This window comes from Henckelia pumila, chromosome 3, assembly GCF_033568475.1.
Source record: "Henckelia pumila isolate YLH828 chromosome 3, ASM3356847v2, whole genome shotgun sequence".
Classification (NCBI taxonomy): domain Eukaryota; kingdom Viridiplantae; phylum Streptophyta; class Magnoliopsida; order Lamiales; family Gesneriaceae; genus Henckelia; species Henckelia pumila.
In genome coordinates, this window is record NC_133122.1 from 7151098 (window position 1) to 7163597 (window position 12500).

The following is a 12500-nucleotide window of genomic DNA, read 5'->3' on the forward strand; positions in this document are numbered from 1 at the left end:
TGGTACTTAGAAAAACTCGAAATCTAAGCCCACTTCAATATAGCTCTCTAAATCGTCTAAATTCAAACGAATTGAATAATCGGCTCAATATGAATGCAAGTGTAACAAGATACTCAAACAAGTTCACACAAGCAAATAAACATGTAGTATGTGATTTTCGGGGCTCGAGAATCAATCGAACTCGAGTATTCAACCCCATTCAATTCAAAGTCATCTTTTACCTTTCGAGTCCGTCGAAGATTCAAATCTGAAAATAATAACGAACTCAAATAAATAATCAATTGAATCACAAAACTTCATAACAAGGAAATTCAATCAATATACCGTCTTCAATTCTCGACAGACTCAACTTCCAAGTTCAATCCAATTCCAAGACTCCAATCCAATCTGAAAATGAAGAATATATGGATTCGGTAACAATCTACCAATTCAATCAAACCCGGAAGTCAAACCGAAACAAAACAACCAATAATCCAAACTCGATTCCGATGGCATAACGGCTATAATCGGTCAAACCAAAAATCTCCGATAACAACCAACAATCCCAAATCATCCAAAACAACTCCTCAATCAACAAAACAAATCAAAAACCATCAAAATCCAACAAAATCTCACAACCCCATTTTCGAATTTAACTTCAAAAATCATATAAAATCCAAACTTCGTTCTTTTTCCGATTCGACTTCGAATACACAATCTATGCTAGCTCAAGAACAACATACTCCAAGATTATCAAATTCTAACAACCCAAAAAAAACGAAGTTCAAGAGATCGTAGCAAAACTTACGTCCAAATGAAGCTCTCGTTGCGGTGATCGTGAAACTCAACTCGGAAAAGAAATCTAACTGTCGGATCGTGCGAATCGAACGGAAAGAAAGCTTGAAGAAACGGTTTCCATGGCTTCCGGGAGAGAGAGGAATCGAGAGAGAGAGAGAGTAGGGGAGGAAGAGAGTATGGGGGGGGGGGGTATGGGATTAGTCAACTAGGAGGGATAAAATAGTATAAAAATCCAATTTTTGCATTTTGGTTCCTGAAACTCCCAATTAAATCAATTCAGTCCCGGCTCAAATAAATCTCCAAAATAAAAAAATAATCAATTTTGCTAATCCGCAATAAATAATTTCAGGTCCTTACAGGAACACATGCGATTTCTCGCCGCTCGCCGATCCACAATAGCAATGACCATAATGTGATCTCCGGCCCCAATGCGTCCTGAACCAAGGGACTTTGATGGTTGCAGGGGGGTTAAGAATGTCCACATGGACGCATCCAAACATTTGCCACAAGCACGAGATATCATGATCGAACCCACACGAAACGTCTTGCGCAAGAACTCACAACCCCACCGATCTAACCCACCCCTTCTTTTGGGGATGCAAACCTTATTGGAGTTTCAAGCTTATTCTCAACCTCATATGCAAGCACAGATATTCGGACACGAATATGTGGGAAATCAATCGCAAGCGCGACCCGTGCTCAAATAAAGAGAAAGGGACTCACACGATGTGGGAAATCAATCGCAAGCGCGACCCGCATGTCTAAAAAGCTCATGCATGCAATATAGCAAGAAACAGGGTGCGAAATGACTTCGGGGTGAAAAAACGCCCCTGCCAGCTGCCGGCCGGAAAACCCGCCGGAGCGGCGGCCGGAAGGGGCCCCCATCGGGGAAGGTTGTCAAGAGGTTGGACGAGCATGGGAGGCAATGGTAAGCATTGCCCCGACACCTCAACCAAGCCCATGGCCAAACACCCTCCTCCCCCTATAGTATACTTAGGAGAAAAAACCCAAGTTTCAAGAAAAGTGGGTTTTTGGGCTGAGGAATCATAATAAATTTTTTCTTTTTTTAAACAATTTTTTTTTGGGCCAAATGCGAATTTGACCACAAACATGCCTTATTTATGCATGAAACTCGAGGGAAATAAATATTTGTGTCGTGAGAATCATCAATTTACTCGCTCGTTTCCGCTACGTGCCGCACGGTGCCCCCAACTTGGGCAATCATGGTGGCACGAATCCGACGCCTTAGATGCATTATTTATGCATGAAAACTCGAGAGAAAACAACAATGTGCCATGAGAATCAAAGTTTGGCTCGCTCATTTGCGCAACATGCCGCAAGGGGCAGCCCGCCCGTGCGCACGGTGACCCCAACTTGGGCACTCATGGGGGCACGAATCCGACGCCTTAGATGCATTATTTATGCATGAAAACTCGAGAGAAAACAACATTGTGCCGTGAGAATCATAGTTTGGCTCGCTCGTTTGCGCTAAGTACCGCACGGGGCAGCCCTGTTGGAGAACGCGACGTTCAGATCAAACAAGATTGATACCCGGTGCAGCGGAAGTTTAAAATTTTTATTATATGGAACGATTCCATATTGGGTATCACATCTTTACGATTAAATTGTGTGTGTAAAAATTCAAATAACGATTATATAATTTTTACCTTTAATCTCGAATCGAGATTCTGGACACCAACAGATTTCTCTACTCTTGTTGTATCTCCCTGGAACCGATGGACGAACAGTTCTTCTATCAGGTCCACGAATAGAGATTTAATCCCTCTGATAGATTGCACTAGAAAATCTATCAGAAGTTTTCTACGAAGAGATTAACGAATTTGATCCGTTAAACCAGACTGTAATTTAAAATCACAGGCTGGATTTTCTCGAGCAGAGGGGAGAGGGGTCGGCCACTTTAAGAAAATAGCTTAGGGTTTTCGAAAATTTTGTGCCTTGTTATGTGTAATTTCTGTACTGCAATAACTTATTTATAATGTAGGCCACTAACAGCTTAGGGCCCATTAGTCATAAGTTCAGGCCCGACAAGCAAAGCCCGCATGTTCAAAAATTAATATAAAATTCATCGTGACTCCGATTGATAAACCGATTTTACCAATGTGCACAGAAACCATTTCTGCACCTTTAAAGTCAAGATAAATTTTTCTGAATCCGAATTCAGTGATTTCCAAAAATGCCCATCACTATGTCATTTTAGGAAATCTCACTCCTCTACTCTTAAATAAGAAGTCCAACTTCTTCGTTCATTAAATTTAACTCTTTAAATTTAACTATCTCAACGGGGATTAAAAATCCATTACACTGTGTGACCCTCAATGGTTCAGGGATACAGCTAGCCGTGGGCTCACAACTCCTTGTGACTCGGAAAAACAATTTCCGACTTCTCATCGAATCATGGTATGAGCGCCTAGCAACATCGCCCCATGATTCCCTAGGTATCACTGATAGTGCCTACAAGAACCAGTAGATTTTGGTTAGCGTACAGTACGGTCCCTTCATTCATATATCCCGATCGAATCAACAACCATTGGTATATCGAGAGTCGCTCGAGATTCGATAACTATGCAATGCATCTTGAAGATCAAATAGTGACATCGCATGTGCTACTAAGAAACCATTTCTTAAATCACATCATGTACTCTGGCCAGAGATTCGTCACACTAATATCTCCTCAGATCGCATAGGATATCCACACTCGCAAGTATGTGGTGAATCCTTGACAACAAAGCATCGACTCCTACATGTGTTGTAACTGTACCCAATCCCGACACCTGATGACCCCAATAGAGTCGGTAAACGAGTCAAAGAACAGTACTAGCATATAGAGTCTCAATGATGTCTCAAGTAGTAAGGACTAATGGTGTACAACCAAAACCGCGGACTATATCCACTCGATAAGTGATAACCACTTGGAAAGTCCGGATAGGATAGTTCGATCATTCATCATATGAATATCCATTTGCATGCTTCGAACATCTCTATGTTCCCTACCAATGAAACGTGGTACTCTGCATCGCAAATGCTAGTCTCACACTCGAGCGATCCTTATCCTTATTATCGGACGGCTCAATCGACTAGGAACAATTTAGAATATACAGTGACTATAAGATGTGTTTCATGATAGACATCCCCATGTTCTACCACATCTTACATACACTATAGTATATTCAAGGTCTTTATCAAAACAACAATAGTATATCACTATATAACAATATGAAGAAAGATAAAGTCATTGCCATTAATAAAAGTGTAAATTATATTAAACAAAAGATTGTTTATACAAAGAGTCATCAAAGCCCTTAGCCACAAGTTGGCTCACTGGGCACCCACTCTTTCAAGCCCTCCCGTGCGCACGGTGCCCCCAACTTGGGCACTCATGGTGGCACAAATCCGACGCCTTAGATGCATTATTTATGCATGAAAACTTGAGAGAAAACAAAATTGTGCCGTGAGAATCATAGTTTGGCTCGCTCATTTGCGCTACGTGCCGCACGTGGCCGCTCGCCCGTGCGCACGGTGCCCCCAAATTGGGCACTTATAGTTGCACGAATCCGACGCCTTAGATGCATTATTTATGCATTAAAACTCGAGAGAAAACCACATTGTGCCGTGAAAATCATAGTTAGGCTCCCTCATTTATGCTACGTGCCGCACGTTGCCGTCCGCCCGTGCGCACACTGCCCCTAACTTGGGCAGTCATGGTGGCCCGATTTCGATGCCCTAGATGCATTATTTGCACGAAGGAGATAAAAAATTGTTTAATTTGAATCATTCATGCTAATCGGACGTTTGAGATACGTGCCACATTTACTTGCATTTATTTTCCATGGAGCTTGCAACTTAGGTACCTTTTTCGTGGATCACGGGCAAGTGTCAAGTGCCAAGTACACACACGTTTCATTTTTCCAAGTTTTGGAGACGCGCACACCCAAGTACCAAGTGCCAAGTGCGAACACGTTTTACATTGTCCATGTTCCGACCACATGATTACGCCGACGTGCGCAAGTGCCGCCTACGTGCACATTTCATTTGCCTAATATCCGGGAAGTCGCACGTTTTGCTTCGCCCATGTTCCGACCACACGCGCACGCCGCCGTGCCCGACGTGCCCAAGTGCCAAGTGGCGCATTGCGCATGCGCACGTTTCATTTTCCTAATATTCAGACGTTTTGCTTCTCCCATGCTCCGACTACACGCGCACGCCGCCGTGCCCAAGTGCCAAGTGCCGCACGCGCACGCGCATGTTTCATTTGCCTAATATCCGAACGTTTTGCTTCTCCCATGTTCCGACCACACGCGCACGCCGTCGTGCCCGACGTGCCCAAGTGCCAAGTGCCGCATTGCGCATGCGCACGTTTCATTTGCCTAATATCCGGACGTTTTTCTTCTCCCATGTTCCGACCACACGCGCACGCCGCCGTGCCCGACGTGCCCAAGTGCCAAGTGCCGCATTGCGCATGCGCACGTTTCATTTGCCTAATATCCGGATGTTTTGCTTCTCCCATGTTCCGACCACACACGCACGCCGCCGTGCCCGACGTGCCCAAGTGCCAAGTGCCAAGTGCCGCAATGCGCATGCGCACGTGCACGCGCACGTTTCATTTGCCTAATATCTGGACATTTTGCTTCTCCCATGTTCCGACCACACGCGCACGCCGACGTGCCCAAGTGCCAAGTGCCGCATTGCGCATGCACACACGCACGCGCACGTTTCATTTGCCTAATATTCAGACGTTTTGCTTCTCTCATGTTCTGACCGCACGCGCACGCCGCCGTGCCCAAGTGCCAAGTGCCGCATTGCTCATGCGCACGCGCATGTTTTATTTGCCTAATATCCGGACGTTTTGCTTCTCCTATGTTCCGACCACACGCGCACACCGCCGTGCCCAAGTGCCAAGTGTCAAGTGCCGCATTGCGCACGCGCACGTGCACGTTTTATTTGCCTAATATCCGGGCACTCACACGTTTTGTTTATCCCATGTTCCTACCACACACCCTCACGCGTCATTTCTCTAATATCCGGCCGCCGGCGGAAAACGGGCCGGAGGCGGCGCCCATTGGGTTGGGATGGCATGAGGTTGGCCGAGCATGGGGGGCAATGGCATGCATTGCCTCAACACCTCAACCAACCCCACGGACAAACACCCTCCTCCCCCTATAGTATACTTAGGAAAAAAACCCAAATTTCAGGAAAAGTGGGTTTTTAGGTCGACGAATCATAATAAAATTTTTGTTTTTTAAAAATTTTTTTTTTGGGCCAAATGCGAATCCGACCACTTACATGCCTTATTTATGCATGCAAACTCGAGAAAAAAAATGTTTTTGCCGTGAGAATCATCAATTTACTCGATCGTTTGCGCTACGTGCCGCACGGGGCTGCCCGCCCATGCGCACGGTGCTCCCAACATGGGCACCCATGGTGGCACGAATCCAACACCTTGATGCATTATTTATGCATGAAAACTCGAGAGAAAACAACGGTGCCCCCAACTTGGGCACTCATGGTGGCACGAATCCATGTTCCACCCGCACGCGCACACCGACGTGCCCAAGTTCCGCACACGCGCACATTTCATTTGCCTAATATCAGGACACTCGCACTTTTAGCTTCGTTCCGATCACGCGCGCACGCCGACGTGCCCAAAGTGCCAAGTGCCGCCCCCGCGCATGCTTCATTTGCCTAATATCCGGGCACTCGCACGCACGTGCCAAGTGTGGCGCACTATCTAAAACTCCGACATACGTAATATTTTTTTTTATTTTCGCCCCCCTCTTATATTATGCTTGGAAAATGTTTCCCATGTTTCAGGAAAAGTAATAAAATTTCTCAATTTCCCGTTATTTATCACATTATTTGGATAAACCAACTAATATAACATGCATATTTTGGCTTCTTGATTCAAATTTGAACAATTGACCTATAGTAAATATATAGCCCCCAGTGGTCGTAGGTTTTGGATGTTGCAAGAGGGTGGGGAGGGACGAATCGGAGCGACATAGGGCTGAATCTCAACGGATCTTGGCAGCAAGGCCACTCTGCCGCTTACAATACCCCGTCGCGTATTTAAGTTGTTTGCAAAGGATTCTACCCGTCGCTCAATGGAAATTGTACTTCAAGGCGGCCGACACGGCTCGTCCGCCACGATGGCTTGGCCAACGACACGTGCCCTTGGGGGCCCGAGGGCCCCTACTGCGGGTCGGCAAGCGTACGGCGGGCGCATGCATCACTTCTAGCCCGGATTCTGACTTAGAGGCGTTCAGTCATAATCCAGCGCACGGTAGCTTCGCGCCACTGGCTTTTCAACCAAGCGCAATGACCAATTGTGCGAATCAACGGTTCCTCTCGTACTAGGTTGAATTACTATTGCGACTCTTTCATCAGTAGGGTAAAACTAACCTGTCTCACGACGGTGTAAACCCAGCTCACGTTCCCTATTGGTGGGTGAACAATCCAACATTTGGTGAATTCTGCTTCACAATGATTGGAATAGCCGACATCGAAGGATCAAAAAGCAACGTCGCTATGAACTCTTGGCTGTCACAAGCCAGTTATCCCTGTGGTAACTTTTCTGACACCTCTAGCTTCAAATTCCAAAGGTCTAAAGGATCATTAGGCCATGCTTTCACGGTTCGTATTCGTACTGGAAATCAGAATAAAATGAGCTTTTACCCTTCTGTTCCACACGAGATTTCTGTTCTCGTTGAGCTCATCTTAGGACACCTGCGTTATCTTTTAATAGATGTGCTGCCCCAGCCAAACTCCCCACCTGACAATGTCTTCCGCCCGGATCGGCCCGTCGAGGCGAGCCTTGGGTCCAAAAAGAGGGGCAATGCCCCGCCTCCGATTCACGGAATAAGTAAAATAATGTTAAAAGTAGTGGTATTTCACTTTCGCCTTTCGGCTCCCACTTATCCTGTAGTAGCCCGAACCCTAATTGAGTAATTAAAGGATTAATGCTAATTAAATAAATTGGGGATTGGACGGATCGGAAGCTCCGAAGGGACGATCGGAAGCTCCGATCGGGATCGGAAGCTCCGATGAGGATCGGAGGCACCGATGATATTACGTCATCCATGACGTGTGGCTGGATCGGAAGCTCCGATCAGGACCGGAGGCTCCGATCACCCCTATACGGAGTCAACAAGTGATATTTTGGCACGTGGCAGATCAGGATCTTCGGAAGCTCCGATGGCAGGATCGGACGTTCCGATCGAGGTTCGGACGTTCCGATCGAGGATCGGAGGCTCCGATCGTTGTCTATAAATAGAAGGCCGAGACTTCATTTCTCCTTGCCAATTCCGGATTTCCTCTCTATTTCTAGTCATATTCGAGCTGTTCTAGTCTTCTTAGGCTTGGTCCGGATGTCGGCGAGGCGTTCGATACTCGTAGCGGAGTTGTGCCCAAGTTCTGGAGGCATCAACATCAAAGGGCTAATGACGGACGAAGGTATAGCTTTTGCTTCCTATAAATATTTAGGAGTATGCAATAGCTTAGTTAAGGCTTTTAGAGCACTGTAATGATAGTGGTATCATTTCGCTGTGTAGGTGGACTTTAGGCTTGGACTTAGAGCTGGTAGTGCCTACCTAGTATTTGAGGTACGAAAGTACTGTTCGAGATATCCTGACTGAGTATGCATGTATTATGTGACCGCATGATTTATATGCCATGATATTATGCTGCATTCATTTGCATCTTGCTGTATCTCCTTCGAGATGTCTGTTAGTAGGGTTGTACCCTATCCTGTTAGTGGATGGACTTCCATCGATTTGGGTCCGGTGTTTCCATGGTTATCTCGGTATGGGAGCCACCTCCTGAAGCGACGGCACAGCGTGCTACATACCAGGGCCCGGTCTGTCTCTGTTATCTGATCCTTGACCTCGAGTCTATAGGGAATTCACTTTGCATGCATGTATACTCATACTCTCGCACTGAGCGTTTTATGCTCACGTCTCGTACTCTGTATTTTCTGGACACCCTATTCCATGGGGCAGGTTTGCGATTGGACGAGGAGGGTGGATCCAGGAGGGGCTAGTCAGTGGTTGGCCAGCTGGAGCTTCGTCTAGGCTTTATTACTGTTGTTTGGGTTTATACAGCTATTCGATTTGGTTGTATATTATTGGATAATTACAGATTCCTTTACTTGGGATTGTATATTGTTATTGGTTTCCGCAGTTTTATTCTGATATCTGTTTTATTAAGTTAATTGCATGCCTAAGTTCTGTTTAGTAGGTGATCCGGGTAAGGGTCACTACATTTATGGTTTCAGAGCATGCAAAAGATTTCTTGGGATTTAGTCTCATCTTGAGGTATTTTTGTAGATGTCAAATCGTGATGACCAGAGTTCTCATGGCAGTGTTGGTGGGCGTTGGGGTGATGCCGACCGGGAGCCTCGTCGAGAACGGCGTCATCGTCACCATGACGACGAGCGTTTCACTGTGCGTCGATTCTTAGCTATGGGTCCTAAGCCCTTAGTTGGAGGTGAGTCTCCGGAGGATGCGGAGAACTGGTTAGACCGCATGGAGACGACTTTTCAGACTTTCCAATGCACTGATGAGCAGAAGGTGGAGACCCTTGGCTATCTTCTGGATGGGCGTGCGCGCAGGTGGTGGAGGTTTACTTCTGCACCTTTTGTTACGGCGAGAGGAGTGGCCACTTGGGCCGAGTTCCGCACAGCTTTCCAAAAGCGGTATTTTCCTCCTGCACTCCGACAGTCGAAGGCAGGCGAGCTACTGAGTCTGCGACAGGGAACTATGTCTATCGATGAGTATCAGCAGAGGTTCTTTGATCTGCTATCCTATTGCCCCGAGATTGCTGATAGCTCAGAGATGAAGTATAATCTGTTCCTTCAGGGCCTTAACCCTGAGATCCATGACCGTGTTGCGGTTGGTGGTGACATGTCCTACGAGGGTTTGGTGAGCCGTTGTCACCAGGCGGAGGACAGCATTCGACGGAACAGGTCTTTCTCTCAGTCGAGACCTGCTAGTTCTTTGGGTCCCCGTGCCCAGTCATTCAAGAAGTCCGGGTCTACTTCTTCCTCTGGTTCGGGAGGTGTTGTCCGTTTCGGTAAGAAGGACAAGTGTGATCACTGTGGGAAGAACCATCCATCCGACAAGTGCCGCAGAGCTTCTGGAGCTTGTTTCCGTTGTGGAGAGACTGGTCATATCCGGAGGGATTGTCCACTGTCTGGGGGAGGCGGTTCTGGTTCTGGTTCAGGATCGGGTTCTCAGGCCACCGTTCAGCAGAGGTCGCAGGGACAGTCTGCTGGGAGTTCTCATTTGAGGCCACGAGCTTCTGGCCAGGTGTTTGCCCTGAGACATGATCAGGCTGTGGAGGAGAATGAGAAAGTCATCGCAGGTACATTTATGCTTTATGGTATACCTGCTCTTGTACTTATTGACACTGGTGCATCTCATTCCTTCATTTCTGCACGTTTTGTTAAGAGGCATAAGTTACCATGCATTGCACTAGACGTAGTAATGTCTGTTTCTACTCCGACGGGCCAATCTGCTTTGGCTAAGCGTCTAGTGAAGGGTTGCCCTTTAGAGTTCGAAGGGAACATTCTGTTAGCGAATCTCATGGTCCTGGCGATGGACGACTTTGATTGCATTCTGGGAATAGATGTGCTGACTACCTATCGAGCTTCAGTGGACTGCTATCAGAGATTAGTACGCTTTCATCCGGAAGGGAGTGAGAGTTGGTTTTTCTATGGTGAGGGAGCGCGACCCCCGATGCCTTTGGTATCAGCTTTGAGAGCCTGTCGAGCTCTAGAGTCTGGCGGGGAAGGCTACCTTATCTATGCAGTTGATTTGTCCGCTGAGAGTATTGGGATAGAGAGCATTCCTGTTGTGGATGAATTTCCAGATGTGTTTCCTGATGAGATTCCGGGTTTTCCTCCTACTAGGGAAGTCGAGTTTGGCATAGAGTTGATGCCGGGTACTTCGCCTATTTCTAGAGCACCGTATCTTCTGGCTCCGTCAGAGATGCGTGAGTTGAAGAATCAGCTACAGGATCTTTTGGACAAGGGGTACATTCTTCCTAGTGTATCTCCTTGGGGAGCTCCTGTTCTCTTCGTGAAGAAGAAGGATGGGTCGATGCGGCTGTGCATTGACTATCGGCAGCTGAATCGAGTCACTGTGAAGAACAAGTATCCGTTGCCTCGTATTGATGACTTGTTTGATCAGCTGCAGGGTACTTCTATTTACTCCAAGATTGACTTGAGATCTGGGTATCATCAGTTGAGAGTCCGTGATCAGGATGTAGCCAAGACTGCATTCCGTACTCGCTATGGGCATTACGAGTTCCTAGTGATGCCATTTGGTTTGACTAATGCGCCGGCTATATTCATGGATTTGATGAACCGTTTCTTCAGGGAGTATTTGGACAAGTTTGTCGTGGTCTTCATTGACGGCATCTTGGTGTATTCGCGTAATACGGAAGAGCATGTTTCTCACTTGCGGTTGGTACTACAGACTCTTTGAGATGAGCAGTTGTACGCCAAGCTGAGCAAGTGTGAGTTCTGGATGGATAGAGTGGTTTTTCTTGGCCATATCATATCCAGGGAGGGGATTTCTGTTGATCCAAGCAAGATTGAAGCGGTACTTAATTGGTCACGTCCGACGACGGTTGCTGAGATCCGTAGTTTTCTGGGTCTAGAAGGGTATTATCGTCGCTTCATTTTGAACTTCTCTCAGTTAGCTCGACCGTTGACGCAGCTTACCCGCAAGGGTGTGGATTTCGAGTGGTCCTCCGAGTGTGAGGAGAATTTCCGTGAGCTTCGACGGCGGTTGACTTCTGCGCCGGTGTTAGCATTACCGTCAGGATCTGGAGGGTATGTAGTTTACACGGATGCTTCTCTTCAGGGGTTAGGTTGTGTCCTGACTCAGAATGGGCATGTGATCGCATACGCTTCTAGACAGCTGAAGCTTCACGAGGACAACTACCCAGTCCATGATTTGGAGTTAGCTGCCATTGTGTTCGCTTTGAAGATCTGGCGTCATTATCTGTATGGCGAGAAATTTGAGATCTTCACCGACCATAAGAGTCTCAAATATTTTTTCACTCAGGCGGAGTTGAACATGAGGCAGAGACGTTGGATGGACTTGCTTAAGGACTATGATTGCGAGATTAAGTACCATCCGGGAGCTGCTAATCTCACCGCTGATGCCTTGAGTCGCAAGGTGCGACTATCCGCACTTCAGACTTGTTCGATGTCTAGTGCGATTAGTGACTGTTGTACTTCAGGTTATACCTTCAAGCATAAGAAAGGTATGCAGAGTATCCAGATGTTTGCGATATTATCTGAGCCAGCTTTGTACTCGCGGATCCGAGATGCTCAGATGTCTGATTCGAAGACCCAGCGTTTAGCTCGTCTAGCTAACGAGGGTAGCTTGTCTGGATTTCATTATCAGTCAGATGGCTTTCTGTGTTTGTCTGGTAGGCTTGTGATTCCACAGGATGAAGAGTTGCGAGAGGAGATTTTATCTCAGGCACATCGCACTAAGTTGAGTATTCATCCTGGGAGCAACAAGATGTACAAGGATCTACGTACTCGTTTCTGGTGGAAGGGAATGAAACGCAGTGTTTATCAGTTTGTTTCGAGATGTTTGGTGTGTCAACAGGTCAAGGCAGAGCACCGACGACCCGGAGGATTGCTTCACAGTCTGCCTATTCCTGAATGGAAATGGGAGTTTATCACTATGGAC